The 14,033-nt window shown below is 38.1% G+C and overlaps 1 protein-coding gene across 3 annotated transcripts in view; it reads right to left on the reverse strand.

Moving 5' to 3' along the window:
• Positions 1 to 14,033, reverse strand: part of OTUD7A (OTU deubiquitinase 7A) — a 114,023-nt gene that overhangs the window by 42,595 nt on the left and 57,395 nt on the right. For all 3 annotated transcript variants that reach the window (XM_035336015.1, XM_035336013.1, XM_035336014.1), the window contains exon 4: positions 11,529 to 11,665. The gene's annotated coding sequence lies outside the window, so the exon portion shown is untranslated. The remainder of the gene's footprint in view (positions 1 to 11,528; positions 11,666 to 14,033) is intronic.

The raw sequence follows: 14,033 nt of genomic DNA on the forward strand, positions 1-14,033 counted from the left end.
TATAGTTGCCATTAGAATACTAACATGGAGGATCTTACAAACTGACAGGTAAAATGTGGCTAAGTCTTGTGATTCCTCACTTTGATCAGGCTGACAGCTGGCGTACTAGCCAGTGTCCCAGCTGATGGTCGTTAACTTCTTCAGACAAGTTAATTACCTGGTTAGAGTCAACCTTTGAGATTGGATCCCTTAGCAATTGCTTCTTTCTGCAAGTACATACCCAGAAAAATATCCTTCCATCTCAGGAGAAAGGGGTCCTCACTGTCCTCAGCCATGAGGACTGGGAAGTCCGACTAATGCAACATGTCTAGGTTATGGTTATGTTTTTCATTAGTAAATCAGATTATACTGCTGTCAACTCTACCCATTTCACAGCTGGCCCTTACACTGCTACCTCTGTATGTTTTACACTTCTACATTTATGTAATTTATACTTTTATACTAATTGTACCACCGTATCATTACATTGGGGCTGCAATAGCAGGGAAAGTGATCCTTTCCCTCTATTCAGCCCTGGTGAGCAGCATCTGGAGTGTAGTGTCAATTCCTGGCTCCCCAGTACAGGAAAGATATGGACAGACTGCAGCAAGTCCAGTGAACAAACTACACATCTGGATCACCGTGAGAGAAGAGAAACATTTCTAATAGTTAACAAAGACAAGGCAGTAACAGAAGGAGGTCTAAAATATGGAAAAGGCTACTCAAAACACAATGCTGGCACTTGAGCAGAGAGAGTATAGAAAACTGGTTATATCCGTGCATCGACAGCTGATGAGATTATGTGTACCAAAGCCAGAGACAGCACTTGCTGTTTTACTGAGAAACAACAATAACAATGAAATATTATCCAGGTACTATGATATGATGATAAATAGCTTTACAGTTAGAGAAAATCTGCCTTTTGTTAGATGCTAAGGAACCACACCCGATGGAGACCTCCCAAATCCATGACAGTGCTGAGGAACAAAGTTTCTAGCTGAACACTCCTGTGCCTGTGCACTAACACTATACACGTCTCTAGGCTCTGAGTCAATGTGCACTAATGCTATACGTCTCTAGGCTCTGAGTCCTCCAGCTGTGCTTAGAGCACCTGCACAAAAATATCTATGCTATTAATTTCCCCTGCTACTCATCAAACCTAAATTAACAGCACAACCCAATTTAATAGTGTTTATTCAGACAGATTTGTCTATAAGATGGAAGGGTGAATGCAGAAACATGTTAATGAATGCCAAAAACTTAGAACTAACCACTGACTACCTGAAGTAACACTGGCTCATCGGTTTGGGCTACTTAAAGATGAAATAAGACATTCAGGGCTGTGCTCACTGGAACTGGACTCCTGCACAGTTTCCTGGCAAATCCAAACTTTCAGCAATGCTGAATCAAGCACATAAGAGACAACTAAAATCTCTGCTACACGTGCAACTGAGGAGCAACCTGCTGTGGAGGCTCATTCCTCGCACACGGGCAACACCTCCCAAAGTCTTTACAACATTATAAACTGGATGCGGTACTACTAAACCCATAAAAATAAACAGTTTTATTAAAAATAAAATTAATTAAAATGAAGTCTCTAAAGGTCAAATACTAGGTCTCTTAACTACAGCAATATTTTGCTGTACTAACTATACAAACTGCTTCTCTTTTTTATTTCAGTCAGCAGATGTTACCATTTCTAGTCACAATTAGCACAGAGGCAGGTGATCTGGCTGTTACTTGAACTACCACACCATGAAAAAAAACTTTTGCAAAAATCCAAACTATGCATGCTGCACACTGAAAACAACCTTCAGAGTTGGTAGGTTCCTCCCTTTATAAATTTGAACTAGCCCTATTTTTATTTTTTCCCCACGGGAAGAGCTGTTTTCTTAGCTCTCTGGGATTTAAGGGGGGGGACGGGAGAGGGGGGAGTCTTTCAACAATTATTCTCTTTGCCAGAAAACTACTATTAGCTGAGAAAACACATCCAGATGGAATAGATTGCTAAGCAAGAAAAGGAAAGAAATTCTGAGGAAGCAGGCAGGCAGTGACTCAGTGCAAGCTGGGAGCTCAGGACCAGATGGCGACCAGACTACTCGCTGTTCTCACCACATGCACCACCTCTCACCTGCAAAAGCACCGCCACCACCTCTGCTGCTGGTGGCTAGTCAAAGCATTAATGCAACTTACACTTGAAATCCAACACACCCTTGGAGCAGACCTAACACAATTCCACCACCTGTCAACAAGCAGCACTCCTCTTCTGGTAAAGGTATTGGCATATATCTGTTTGCTGTTTTCCTTTCACATGAGCCACGTATGATAAACGAAGAGCACTTTGTACTGAATAGAGATGGAAACTATCTGACCCTCAAAGCACAATGGAGACCGTGGCTTTCTCTCACTCTGTAGCCAAATTTCTTCCCTAAATAATTCCATATTTATACAATGCAAATACAAGAAGTAATGAAGGGGAAACATTTGTTGCATACTGTAAGAAAGAGCATTTTGGAAGGCTTTAAGGAAGAGGAACAGGTAGATTCTAAACGTTAAGATGGGTGAAAAGGACCTGAAATCAAGTTAATAGAGTCCCATACATATTTGATCTTTTCTTCCCCTTGAAGTACCTGTCTCTTCAAACAGCCACTCTTGGAGTTCAATCTAACTTTGACCTCTTCAAAATCAAAGAGCTTTATGCAGGTACACAATATAAGAATACATTTTTTTTTATTTTTTTTTTTTTTCCAAACAGGTGCAAAGAAATAGGGCTAACTAATGAAACAAAATCAAGTATGTTGAAACAAAACCCATGCCTAGGGAATACAAATAGCTGTCGAAACAGAGGCGAAGAAGTGAAAGGAAACAGTTCAAGAATGGACAAACATTCAGAAAGACAATCACTACACTGCAACTAAAATCTTCAAAGGGCAAAACAAACATCTCCAGCAATACGCCTGAACTCAAATCTCTAGGAAGCCAGTAGAAATACACAGACTGCTTTAAGCCCATTCTGTCTGTCCCCATCCCCCCCTCCCCCTCCTTTTCCCCCCCATTTTTATTTCCCTCCAGTGTGACGGAGCTAAATACCCCATTAACATTACTCAGTCCTCCCAGCTGGTCTGGCAACACGCAGGCTAAGTGCAGACCCCTTGTGTTGAATGTTCCTGCTGCTTCGATATTCAGTAGTTAAGTCAGAAAGACCCCATTTGCGCACAGCTCCAGACTCTGCAAGTAATTTTTCCTGACATGATGTATTTGATGTAGAATGTCATAATTCTACCACCTTGACAATATCACTAAATTGAACCAATGCACCAAATGAGGTCATTTTTATTAGTGAAACATCTAAATTCTTTGAATTAAGGTTGTGCAATTTTTCATTGTTTTCTGCATGTAAAATGTATTTACTTACAATTTCACATAGACTTTTTTTTTTTTTTTTTTTTTTTTAAGTAAGCCAGAGATATTTATTAGGTTATTACATTTCTAAAGCTGCTCCACTTTTCATTAGGTAACATTTTGCCAAACGTTCATATACGAAATAAAAATTATTGAGCAAAAACTGTAATTAACCAAATCCATTAGAGATTTGTTTAGAAGCAGAACACCAGCTTTAAGAGGACTGGTATTTAATGTCAAAATACAGCTCTTAAGATTGCCTGGTATGAATAGCATGTATATGTGAAAATGAATTGTTCAAAGTGTTTATCAACCAGGTAAAAAATGATTGACTGTAAAGATACAGGATCTGTTTGAAATATAGAAAGAAAAAAAATCTGCCAAGAGCAGCTGAAAGGAATTACACTTTTTTGTTTGTTTGTTTGGTTGTTTTTTTTTCTTTTTTTTTTTCTTTTTTTTTTTTTTTCAGCAATCAAGACAATTTTTAAAGTAATGAATAGTGCAGTATGCCTACAGGAACACTGCCACATCCCAAACACAAAACATCTCCCAATCCTTTACGTGGGTTAACTTCAACACTATTTTGCACAGACTGACTTCAATTCAGTAAACTTCTTGTAAGCAGCATAACACCTCAATCATGCTTTTTTTCCCCAGTGTTTCCTGAATATCTGGGGACGTTTATCTCTAGGCACACTGTGTGTATATAGATATACTCATAGGTAGAGATAAATGTCCCCAGCTATACACATATACATATATACACATAAACATAATGTATATGCATATTTTATCTTGATATAGTCAGGTCTGCATCCAAGATGTACTTAAAAAAATGAAAATTATACATACAAGCATGTTTCCATTTTGCAGTATCCAAAATAGAACTAAAAGGTTTTTTTTTTTTAGAAAAAAAAAAGATGTTGGCAAAGCCTCTTCTGGAACACTGGGAGCAAGTTCAGTAACTCAGAAATCACTTCAAACTGAAACAGATGAAATGAAAGGCTGCAGAGCACTAGAAGTTAAGCATTTCATCTTAGGATAAGTGACCCAAAGAGCCTGGCTTGCAGAGCCTAAGAAAACACGGTAGAAGACAGGGTAACTGTTCCTCATAAATGCATCAAACCACAGGAAAATACAGTCAAGAAACAAAAGCAGGGCTCCCAGTGACTGAAGTACTGGGAAGAAAATACTGAATTATTTTGTAAAATAGTGCTACAGAAGTGCACATAAAGTACAACATAACATTCTGCAGTAATATGAAACCAGTCTGAAGAACTAGGCAGTTTTTGTGCAATCCTGTGGCCTATTTTTTTTTTTTTTTTTGACATTTCTGAATAAGCTGAGTTTCTAGGTAACCCTTTTAGGGGGTTATTCTCACAGGACCATGGATTAAGATGGTCCACATTCCAACATTAAAATAATTTCCAAATGAGAAAAGCCTGTACTGAACTTTTTCCCTTGCTCTGGATAATTTCCACCTGAAAAATTATATAAGCAAGTTGCACCTACGTAGGAATTCGCTTACTTCTGCAGTAGGTTACATACATATGGAACAGATATAGGTGTATATATACAAAGAGAATATAAGATTACAAGTGCAATTCTTCCTGAAAATGAGTTTATATACTCACACTGGTGCAAAACAATACCTTAAATTTACAGCAGTATTTTATATCCCCTTGTCAAAGGTGGTATGATTACACATGAAGCACTGACCTAAGAAAAAAGTCTTCTCCTCCCTAGTTTCTCTTTTTCTAACTAGCAAGAGTTAGTGTAGCTTATACTAAAATATGAACTATATTGTAAATGTTTGTCTTGTATGTTTAACACGTTTAAAATACAACGTATAAATAAAAAGATGTGTGATCACTTAAACAACTTCAGCTTAGTTGACAGGCTGTTTTTTTCCCTCTGTAAAAATCTCATTGTCCCTCTTTTAAAAAAAAACATGCCTCTAGTAAAGTATGTAAGCACTACCTGTATGAATTCAGACATCTTTGCTATGATGATGACGATTATAATTATACACACGTATATATATAAGTATCAGTACATAACCACATAGCTAAATTGTAACCCCATTTAGTTTTTTTGGTATGAAACAAGCATGGCAAATGTATAGAGGTCTCAGAGTTCACAGCTGACATAACAGTAATGTTATTCTCTGTCTACAATTCTCTACCTTTTAGAGGAACTTTAGGCAAGTTGACCTTATTTTCCAGAATATGTGTCTTGTTTTCTTTCTTGTCAACAAGATTGCTATTAATTTCTTATAAGAAATGAAGAATTAATTCATTTTCCAGGGATAAGAATAACTGCTAAGATGTTAGACCCTATATTTTTAATACAGATACTGGTTCTAGAAACCCGTCACTGAAGGAAAACTGCAGAATTCCCCAGGAACTAAGCAAAGTGCATGCTATGATAAAAACTCAGTTTTATAAAACTGTAACAATATGGTATAAACGGAAAATGTAGCTTGAGTCACATTCATCTATACAAATCACTGTAGTAGTGCTTCAAAAAACCACAGAACCATGTGCTTTGCCTTTTTTTTTCCTTCCCCTTTTGGTTAATTAGTATTTAGCACTTTCCTTGGTCTTCTATTCAGGACACTGTTAGGAGTTAAACAGAATCTACTAGAATAATCTCGTTATTGAAATGATCACACTAATTCATCTGAAATCTTCTGTTTCTAAAAAAGTTAATGATTTTGAATTACTCTCACATTTGACAATTGCTCCATTGTTTTTTTCTTGTTTATTTAATCTGGAAGGTTTGAATTTGGCATTGTAAGATCTGTATTTGTTTAAATAGTAGTGGATGACTACCTCTGTCTGAAAGCCCTTCATAAATTCACAACAGGTCCCTTAGTTCTTCTCTTCTTCATGTATATGTATACTTATAGTTAAATGAATTTTAATGCTTGCAGAAAGAACAAGTTATTTTTCTTGGTCTTTTGAATTCAAATGGGTCAGCAATTTGACAACTACATTTAACAGGAATTTGCTGTTATCTGGGATTTCAAAGGGGTTTTTAACTGTCAGTAAGAATCTAGTATTCAGACTGTCACAAGCCATGAGTCATTTGCAGATGATTGTATTACCTAACCAATGCACTAGAGTGATTATCGATATTTATGTATTATTATTTCTATAAAATACATCCTTGGACAAATCTACCATACTGAATATGTTAATTCAGAACTCTAACACCACAATACTGATTTCTCAAGAGGAAACTTCGGCAGTAACTACTTTCCCAGAAAAAAATATCTTAAAAAGTGTTTATTTTTCACATGTATTTGTCAAAAAGACTAAGAAGAGTTATAAGTACAAATATGTAGAATAAAATACACTCAGTCAGGAAGCATTTTTTTTTAACCAACTAGAAAATTACCAGAAGTAAGAACTCAACTTCAGAGAAATTCCAAAGCAGAAGCTAGATAATGTGAAGTCTTACAGATTTCCAGCATGACTGGTGACAGCTGAGCACAACATACTGCAATTGACAAAAAATAAAAGGAGAAATTATCTGAAATGGTACTCAACAGCATATCTAGCTATATGATGAAAGGTGTACAAATCTGTCAAATCTGTAATTCTTATTTATTTATTTATTTATGACCATCCAATAACTGGAAGGAGGAAAATAAGCACATGGAGTTTGGGCAAAATTTGTGTCAAAGAGAAGGTGGCAGAAGAAAACCATAACATCACAGCCTAATAAGACACACAGAAATCAATGCAGACGTGAAGGTAGGTAGCTAGTGCTACTCTACATATCACAAAGTATCTTCTGGGTTTCATCTGCTGCTCCACTTTTATCTTCACAGAGCCTCCAGTTTTAGCACATAGAGATTAAATGCAGATTTTAAGCTTACAGTTAGAACATATCCTAAAGAATTAAATATGCATGTATTTACATACACACACTTCTCTTTCATTGGAGGTGAAGTAGTTCTAAACTTTGCAGTCTGTTTAGTACGACTGGACTTGTTATGCTCACAGAACTCCAGTGAAAGATGGTGTTCAGGAAATGCCTCTGCACAAACTACTATTTAACTACCACTTAAGCTACTGAATATTTCTCCAAAATGTTCCCAAAGGCCTCTGTACTACTGAGCCTGGAGGACCAGCTCCTCACCAGCAGAGATGGTAGAAGGAACTAATCCTGTTACATACATACCTACCTATATATAAACTGTGTGTATAGATGTGTACATGTGTATGGTGAAAAACTACTTTTCATTAATATTACTTATATGTTCTTATCATAAGATGCTTCAAGTGACAAAGACCTTCATTCAAATTAGCTGCACCTTACTGCGTTCTGCTGTCAGAATGGCAAACCACTCCACTAAGAGACAATGTGTAATTGCATTATAAAGGGGACGTATGGTCAACACTTAAATACTATAAGAACCACCCAGTTCTGCAAAAACGAGGAGAGGAGAGTATTGGAGAGTATTGCAGAGGAGAGGAGGGTATTAAAAAAAAAAAAAAAAAAAAAAAAAAGCTTTAAAACGTTGCTGGATGGTTGAGATCATGACAGAGGATGTAGCTACAGTGATGAGCTAAAAGGCATTAGCTGGAACAGCCAAAACAGTAACAACTGCCTAATATACGGTAATATGCACGAGACTTGAGAGCAAAGTCAGATCTTTATGAATTAGTTACAAAACGTTGATTCCCAAAACATGTAAGATGACAACACTTAGTGACTGAGACAATTATCGGTTACTTTCTTAAAATACCAGCATTATAGGAATAAAAGGTAAAGAAGAATGACGAAAAAAAGCTCCAATCAGGCCTTACTACTAAGTTTTTGTCTACACAATGAGACACAGGAAAATCAACCCAAATTAATTTAACTGGATTTGTCCGAGTCCATTAAATTCCTTTGCTAACACTTCCATCTGGGAATAAAAATGTGGCCTTAATTTGGTTTGGCTCATCTTGCCTTTGAAGTGGATTAAACTAAATTCACTAGAGGCCACTTTAAAAATGAATGGGAGAGTGCACACAGACACTTGGTGGGTTTTAAGCTGCCATCTTTACATTCCAACATTTAGCTGACTTGCATCAATTCTCCTTGGTATCTTGTGTAGACGAGCCCTGAACTGATACATTTGACACAGAAGTGGAAAAATAGACAATGCTGGAAGCTGTGCTGAAGAATCCTCCGTCAACACAATGACCCCCCGTGGGAGCCAGTGAAGTACTATTATCCAAGAGAAGAGAAAGACTGTTCACTTTCAGAAATACTATTTAAAGCATCTACTACTCATTTATTTATTTGAATTCTTTGAAGCTACAACTATTGATAAAGGACTCCACTGAATCATCATTTGAGAATTATTTAAGAATTAGAGGTTAGGACCTTATATTTTAGGCTAAAATAAAAGAATGTAGAAAAGAAAGACTGAAAAGATCATGCTGTGCTTAAAAGCTGTGGCACACTCCCACTGAAGAAACATCGCTGAAAGCTAGAAACACTCAATACATTAAAGTACCAGAGTCCCCTTAAACCACCCCCAGTCACTGACAGCAAGGGCCCCGAGAGGTGCTTTACCTGCACCGCGCCACTGCTGACAGCCTGGCCAAAAGCACAGCACCAGCCCCATGCCAGACGCGTGCGCAGGGGAACTAATTCACCTGCTCAGGCAGTGTTCCTGCCCCACTGTTCTACAGGAACACTTTTACAATTTTTTCACAGAAACTCAAAAGCATTTCATAACACTATGGTGTTATAAATGATTATATTCTCAGAGGGGAAAAACATCATAGATAAATGAGAAGTTCATGGAAACAGGTCTAGAACTGAAATAAACCAACAAGCAGGAGACAGAACATTTCCAGGAAAGGATCCTCCACATCCGTCCATCCAGATTTTTTCAGGATAAAACAGCTTCATTGCTGTAATGTTTTTGTATTCATGCAGATAAACAGATGAAGGGCCTGAACATAAGACAGTTACAGCATCCCCTTTACTTTACTCACAAGTCCTCATGGTGCCCTAATTGTATTCTGGCAGAAGGCAGCAGTGCAAGAGATAAATGTAATGCCACTGATAAAAATGGAATGTCCCTAAAACAAAGTTCCATTTTATGCATTCCGGTCACTAGTGGAGTCCCCCAGGGCTCGGTGCTGGGGCCAGTCCTCTTTAACATCTTCATCGATGATCTGGACGAGGGGATCGAGTGCACCCTCAGCAAGTTTGCAGACGACACCAAGTTAGGTGCGTGTGTCGATCTGCTCGAGGGTAGGAAGGCTCTGCAGGAGGATCTGGATAGGCTGCACCGATGGGCTGGGGTCAACTGCATGAAGTTTAACAAGGCTAAGTGCCGGGTCCTGCACCTGGGGCGTAATAATCCCAAGCAGAGCTACAGGCTGGGAGATGAGTGGTTGGAGAGCTGCCAGGCGGAGAAGGACCTGGGAGTGATAGTGGACAGTCGGCTGAATATGAGCCAGCAGTGTGCTCAGGTGGCCAAGAAGGCCAACGGCATCCTGGCTTGTATCAGAAATAGTGAGACCAGCAGGGCTAGGGAGGTGATCGTCCCCCTGTACTCGGCTCTGGTGAGGCCGCACCTCGAGTACTGTGTTCAGTTTTGGGCCCCTCGCTACAAGAAGGACATGGAGGTGCTTGAGCGGGTCCAGAGAAGGGCAACGAAGCTGGTGAGGGGTCTGGAGAACAAGTCTTATGAGGAGCGGCTGAGGGAGCTGGGACTGTTCAGCCTGGAGAAGAGGAGGCTCAGGGGCGACCTTATTGCACTCTACAGGTACCTGAAAGGAGGCTGTAGCGAGGTGGGGGTTGGTCTGTTCTCCCACGTGCCTGGTGACAGGACGAGGGGGAATGGGCTAAAGTTGTGCCAGGGGAGGTTTAGGTTGGATATTAGGAAGAACTTCTTTATTGAACCTTTACTGGGTTATTAGTCACTGGAATAGGCTGCCCAGGGAAGTGGTGGAGTCACCATCCCTGGAGGTCTTTAAAAGACGTTTAGATGTAGAGCTTAGGGATATGGTTTAGTGGAAGATTTATTAGCGTTAGGTCAGAGGTTGGAGTCAGTGATCTTGGAGGTCTCTTCCAACCTAGACTATTCTGTGATTCTGTGATTTAAGTCAAATTCAAGTATTAATTATTATTTTATACGGGAGAATGATAAAGAAGTGGGCAGCACATTGCACTGTACTAGAAATACAATTTGAGGCCTCTTATTAAATGCACAATTTCATTAAGTAACCTATATCTCTTCTACCAGAACACATCTCTACAGAATATAAGGAATTTGGACATGGTAGATTTTCTCCTCATTTTGAATTTTTCCTTTACTTTTGTCTCACACATTTTACCTGATGCTGCTACAAAAAAAAAAAAAATAATAGTAATATTGTTTTCCAATACTGAACTTATTCCTCCAGATTTAATCCTTCAGATAAAGATGGTATCCTGGCCAAAGCTCTAACCACACCATTTTCTCTAACATATACATACTATGCACTCTGCAAATACTCTGCATGCATACATTTTACTTCAGTATATATTTTTTAAAAAAAGCAAGATACCCAAATAACCATTATTGGATATAACATGCAGTTTCTTTAATTTTAATTTTTTAAGTTCAAATTGCATTAAAATGCAACACTCAGGCCTATAGGCACCATGAAATGCAAGCAGCTGAAAAACCAACACAATGAAAAACAGCATAAACACTTGCAGTTTCTTACATTTTGAGTTAAATAGCCCACTATTTCTACATTGTGAATTCTAGAATTGTCATAGCAACGTGAATCTGAGTCTTCATTTACAATGCAGATAATCTTTTTGATTGTGTTATTCATGCATAACCCCATATCGTCTGATTTGCTATGTACTGCAGTGAACTTCTACTGGGGGCTGCGGGGAGAGGAACAGACTACACAGGTATGACGCACTGGCATGCAGTGGTCAGGAAGTAGCTCAACCTCAACCTCTGCTTTACAGCAAGTTATTTCCTCCAATACTTTCATTTAAGAACAAACAGCTGCTGCTGAAAAGCCAGACTGCTAAGATTAGTTCTCTTGTTACGGCTGCTTGTTCTTGAGCCATAAATAGATACACAGCAGATTAGAGCTACCTTTAAGCAAGTTTTTATTTTGACTTACTTTGAACAGACTTTAAATAAGATTTCCTTGAGGCAAGTGTTGGATGGGTGTTATGCTGCTGGTTTTTGGTGAGGAAAATAATCCATTTTTGCCACAGTAGAAGGTATGAATAAGCAAAATTGTGTCCCCTGAGAAATCTGGAAGAAAAAAAAAAAAAAAAGACAAGACATTAATCATTGCATTTATTCTGCACTACTTGAATGATATCTATCGCTGTCAAGAACCTACTTTACCTTTGACACCAACAGCCTAATGGATACACTACTATCAATGCAGATAAATTACTGTGTGCAATAGTTTGCATTAAACAGATTACTTGGGCACAACCCAGAAAATGAAGAAAAATATGAATTATGAATGTGCAAAAATATCCTACGGGCTACCCTACATGAAAATGATAATTCTCACTTAAAAATTTCTCAGTTTATTTTATTAAGATTCATCAAATACAACTTCGTAACTTTTTTTCTTCTTGTCTGTTGTATTTTTCTGCATAGTGATCCAATAAACTGAAGAATGCTCCCCATATGACCACAATTCGGTCCATGAGAAATATATGGAAATTTAAGTATACAGCATAAAGTGGTTAAGTATACAGCATAAAATAAAAAAGCTATGAAAAGGTTCAGGCTGCAGAGTAACCTCAGCTGCAATTATTTTGATGGGGACAAATTTAACTCATCTTTCTACATTTGTTTGGTCCCTGCAATAACTTCCATGGGAAGTTAGCAAAGAAAACAAGGAAACACAGAATAAGGATGTTACGTAAGTATTTCAAAAATCAGCCAAGGCCAGATAACCGCCTTCTTCATGAAGAATGAATGCTCACAATCATTTTCTCATTTTTCCCTATTTTTGTCTGATATTTGGAAGTAATCACAGCCAAGGTGCTGAAGAAGCTTCCTCCACTCCGCCTCAGTTCTCTAAGACTCACATGTAATCTTTGCCCTAAACTCAAAAGGGACCTAATTATTCAATTCTTCTGAAACAGGACCAAAACACTTCCTACCATCTTCTCTGTAGCTTTGTACCAGCAGCACAGTTCTGAAAACCTTTTTCACTAACAGTGTGTTGCACCTGGATGAGCACCTCTCCACAAAGACTCAAGTGTGCGGTCCCTTCCATTAGTTTTGCTTCAAGCATGGAATTTGAAGTGATTTTAGGAGAATACAAAAGCTACATCAGCTTGGTTCTTAGTTCTAGTAAGGCTAGGCTCGTTCAGCCTAAGTTCTATATTCAGAACAAGGCTTACCTACAGTGGCATTGATTATCAGTTCTTTGCAAGGATGGAATTTAGTTCAAGCAACATATGAAGGATACACAATGCCTAATAGTAATGAAGCAGAAATATTTAAGAAGTGTGACTGGTAACAGACCATCTGAAGAAAGATCTGTTTACAGTAAGGATAGTCACTATCACTACTTAGGTCTTTCTTAAATAGAAATGACAAGTTTCAAAGAACTGATTAGTCTAGCTTGTGACCAACAATCACATGCAGCCACAGTTGCACTGGATTAAAAATAAAAATAAAAAAAAGTCCCTGACAGTTTAAATTAATTTGTTTGAAGGACTGCTAGAACTGACAAAGTCGTACCAGAGCTGACTTACAGAAATACCTACAGAAGGTGGATTTACAATGCCATCTCTGACAATGAACTGTCTCCAGCAGAGGCAAAGCTTCAGATTGTCTTGACTCGGGCCATTTCTACAGCTAAAAATGTTGTTGAGGAACCAGCCTTGACAGGAGGAAGGAATGGAGTCTGCCACTGACAGGTGTTAGGCAGTACATCTGGGTTAACTTCTGTGCCTCTGGTTTCAGTATGATCTGCTCTAAAACTGACAAACTTCTAGCTGGTGATTACTAGCCTCTGAGGTTGCTAGCAGCATTAGTCCAGTTCGTATGAAGAGCATGTGAAAGCTTTATACAGCTGTGAAATATTAGTATAGACATTACTGGAGAAGACATGCTAAATAGATATTTTTGAACCTTATCAGAGACCTCTCACTCTCCAGTTAGAGAGATACCTTGACAGGGACAATGGGAAGAGGTGAAAACTTACTTCACTGAAGTACCAAAACAGCAAGCTTGGTCGCTTGTCATTTTGTCATGTTATTAAAGATTTCAAGTAACAACAAAAAAATGTTTTTTTTTTTTTCTTTTTTTTTTTTTTTAAAGGCAAAAGAAGTTCTGCACTATTATAATTGTTTTCTTTCTCACTGTCTCTTCATGTTGCAACTCCTTTCCACTTAGGCCTATACGTATTAGTGAACTATAAATTACACTTCATTATCAAGCAAAAATCTAGTAACATGGCCATTGTGAAATTATCTAGTGTTGAAAATGGCTCTTCATCAACATTTTAAGAATACGTAAAATGCACTAAACAGCAAGAAAATCCTTTTTTCATTTAGTCAAATCAATTTGGTAACATTCTAAGTTTTCTCTCACTGCAAGTAAGATGTAGCTACCTCTGCAGTCATAACAATTGTCAACCTCTGCCTTT

This window comes from Oxyura jamaicensis, chromosome 10 (assembly GCF_011077185.1).
Source record: "Oxyura jamaicensis isolate SHBP4307 breed ruddy duck chromosome 10, BPBGC_Ojam_1.0, whole genome shotgun sequence".
In the NCBI taxonomy this organism is placed as follows: Eukaryota; Metazoa; Chordata; class Aves; order Anseriformes; family Anatidae; genus Oxyura; species Oxyura jamaicensis.